Here is a 4088-nt window from a genome sequence, read left to right as displayed (position 1 = left end):
GCGCCTGCTAAAAAGCCCAGCGAGTGGAGCCTGACGCCGGTTTCACACTGCACGCGTTAGCAGCGCGTAGCAGGAGCTATGGAATATGGCAAGCCGAAGTGTTCACAAACGCCTGGCCAGGCGTCCGATTGCACATTGACACGTCATAAGCGTGCGTTCGACAGCCAAACGCGCCTCAAAAGCGTGCTATTGCTGCTGCATATGCGTAAAACGCTTTGTGCACACGGAAAACGCGCGTCAGAAACGCGCGGTTTTTGCATCAAAGCGCGCGACAGGAACGCGCGTTTGGCTGTCAAAACGCACGCTTTTGACGTGCGCTTTGGGGGTCACCGAAAACGCACGCTTTTGACGCGCGTTTATCATAACAAAAATGGCCGTCGAAAACGTGTGTTTCGAGTAGGACGTTATGAACGTGTAAACAGCTAAACCACACAGGCAGTGCCAGCGTGTGTGAAGTGTTCATACAGGCGAAAAGAACGTGCTCGTTCATTTAGTGTTCTCGGAATCGCACGTCGAAAGCGTGTGAGGTCTTATGTCCCGGTTTCTTGTATTGTCATTAAACCCAAGTTAAACAGCATGGCATTATCGATGGCACATTTGACAGAGGAGAGGATTATAATTGGTGAGTTATTATAATCCAGTATAGTTATCATTTAGGTAAAAAAGAAAACTGCACTTCTACAACATTTTTTGATTTTTGCTCATGTTAATTTCAACGTTTACTAATGATTATTAAAATAAATAGTTGTATTTGTTAACATTACTTACGCACTGCGAACTATCAGGGTACTAAAAGGGTACACGTCTCAGATTATTAAATAAGTAAAACAAAGTTGTAAAAGTAAAGTTTAAAAAGGTTATAGAAATCTATGAAAATTTTAAAAAATATATATAAAATACATATTGTTGTATTATATAATATATATATAATACATTTTCAACTCTAAAACTTCAAGAAAACCAATGCTAAATATCTGAACAAGTTCTGGGCCAGATTTTAGGCTGATGTCTCAATAAATGAACTTTAGGGAAAAAATATTTGTGTGTACAGTACCAATCTTTTCCACTAGATGACATCCAGACTCCACCCATGACTCTTCGATTTCCATATATGTTTTTAGTTCTGAACCTTATATTTCCATACTATTCCAAATATTTATGAAGTAGATATCCTATTCAGAAATAGTTAGGCAGTAATGTTAATATTTGATTTATTTGAATTCAATCTTTAAAACACATAAAAATGAACGGAAATAATCAAAGCGCGTGTTATAGTTTGACTGCACATCACAAATGAAGAATCTATTGTTATTTATCTTTTGCTGTCATTTCTTTTGATAATTAGTCTTCAAATATGAATAACAGAGTCTGATATGTAGTCAAGATTACTTTGGTTTAGACTAAGATATAATTGTTATAAATGTAGAATGACAAGTGTCCCACGGGGACAATTCTTTGAATTGTGTGAAAAGTATTGCTATTAAAAGTTAATTATTTTTTACATTTTATGTTTAATTTTTTTTTTTTTAATACAGTGTGATTTTTGGGGAATTGTATTGAATCCAATTAGGATGCAAACTCTACACACAATTCCCGAAACTGCACACACAAAATGCAAAATGACTCGCATCTCCTTCAAAATGCAACACTGCATTCAAAATGCCATAAACACAAGTCAGAATGAAGCATTTGCATCAATTGACAAACACTTCTTTCATAATAATACATTTTTGGATATATCATGTAAACACTGTTGCTCTAAATCTAAAGCTCTTTGGTATTTCATAGACTTATATCTACATTTCAATACAATGTTCTACAGTGAAAATACAGTACTCTGCTGAGAGGTATGTTACAAGTACACTGTTGTTGTAATGTTGTAAACAAACATTACTGTTGTTGTACAGTAGCATACAACAAAACCATAAACATATATAAACCAAAAGTATATTCTTTAGAATACAGTAAAGAACACAATTGTGTGTGGGGGGGAGGGGGGTCCCGGGGGGTCCCAGGAATCCATTGTTCAAAACTGGTAATCTGACCTTTGACCTATTTATAGGCCTATATTACAGTAAAGCAGTGATTGGTTAGTGATCAGTGAAGCAATTAGTGTTTGCACATGTGAGGAGTGTGTGTGTGACCTGATGAATAAGTGTAGCATTTTGATTGGTTGTGTTTGTAAAAGGAAAGCAAGTCACTTCCTGTAAGATGTTTGTGTTTTAGGTAGATAATTGTGTGTAGTGTTTTGAAAAAAGTGTTTTATGCAATTGAAAACTGAGTCAAAGGCTGACAAATAGCTGATGGTTTTGGAGATTTGGTATGTAGTTTTGCACTTTGAGTGAGAGGTTTAAATAATCGTGTCACATGAAAAGATTTTGATGTGTAAGCAGTTGGAAAAAACTGTAACTGACATCAGTTTCTTCCACACACAGTGGAGTGATCAGGTCGGCACGGCAGAGGTAGTCACAGATGATGAAGCAGGAGATGTGTAAAATACAAAGCTTCATATTGTTAGCATTCTAACTGAGTTTTAAATTTTTATCCTCTGTAAGATTTTTTTATTATTATTGCAAATGTTAACAAACAGAAGATACAAAAACGGATTTTCACACAATAAACAAGTTATGGGTCAATAGTTAACCAGATCAATTTCAGATGAGATTGCTGGGTTTTCTCAGAGAGCTATGTTAGAAATGGGTTCATCTTGAACATAATCAGAATTCAGCTAATCTATCTATAAATTACAGAAACGTCTGTGTGTGTGTCTGTGTGTGCGTGTGTGTGTGTGTGTGTGTGTGTCTGTGTGTGAATGTGAGTGTGTGTGTGTGTGTGTGTGTGTGTGTGTGGGGAGTGGCCACTCAGTGTGCAGTGTGTAGCAAAGCCCTCCTGCTCTTGTTCTATATTATATACAGTTGTTTTTCACTTCTATGCTGCAAGACTGAGCTCCACAGAGAAAGCTTGTTTCTGTTCCTAATTCTGTACTAATGCAAACAAGACAAAAATGTTTGATGAGTCACAAAATAAAACAACTAAATTGTGTTAAACAACAAAACATCCCTTATGTACAGTTTATAATGTACAGTTTATAATTGGTGTGTGTGTGTGTGTGTGTGTGTGTGTGTGTGTGTGTGTGTGTGTGTGTGTGTGTGATATTTGAGATCGAAAAACTCAAACGCGCGCTTTTATGGCAAAAACGCACGCTTTTGACGCGCGTTTGGCTGTCGAACGCACGCTGTTGACGTGTCAATGTGCAATCGGCGTTTGTGAACACTTCGGCTTGCCATAGCATACAACGTGTTGTTGACGTGTTGTCTACGCGTTGTCTACGTGTTAACTTTTCACGCGTTGTTTACGTGTTGTTTACGCGTTGTCTACGTGTTAAAATTCGCGTATATTTGAACTGCCTGGCGTTCCATAGCTATGGCTCCTGCTACGCGCTGCCGCGCCGCCTCTGCGTGCGATGTGAATGCTCTAATCTGTTAACATGGGCGCCGGAAAAAATACGCGCTGCTAAACCACGCGGTTTTCACACTGCACGATCGTTTCGGCGTCCTTTCTATTTTTGCCGCGCGGCTTATGCTGAATTAAAGTGACAATGCATTTGATCATGGCAAAAATACACAGCAGTTACCAAAAGCGCATTGATGATATCTATTGTGTTTTAAACAGTCAATCAAATGATCTTCATCAATTTAAAAAGAAAACAAATGTCCAAAAACAAACTTGTTACCCAAACTACAAAAACAAGTTTAAATAATTTATACTGCCAGTTTAGTTTAAGTTAGATTAATTTAATGTATAAATGTATATACACATAACTAATATATATATAGTTGACAATATATATATACTGTCATAAGGATGCCATGCTGATATCATGCTGACAATCATAAACAAAAGCACGTGGTGTCACAGCCAGCATGGTCGAGTCGGAGTTTGACGACAAGATGGTAATATGCGCCATATTCTCTCCTTCGTCGGTTCATGGAGTGAACCCAAAGTAATAGCAAATACAGCGCAATGGCCTTCCTTCTATCAACAACTCGCACTACACGGTCAACAAAAACAAAGATGAACCAAAAGTT

The sequence above is a fragment of the Xyrauchen texanus genome, chromosome 35 (assembly GCF_025860055.1).
Source record: "Xyrauchen texanus isolate HMW12.3.18 chromosome 35, RBS_HiC_50CHRs, whole genome shotgun sequence".
Taxonomy (NCBI): domain Eukaryota; kingdom Metazoa; phylum Chordata; class Actinopteri; order Cypriniformes; family Catostomidae; genus Xyrauchen; species Xyrauchen texanus.
Note: the sequence above shows the minus strand (reverse complement) of the source record.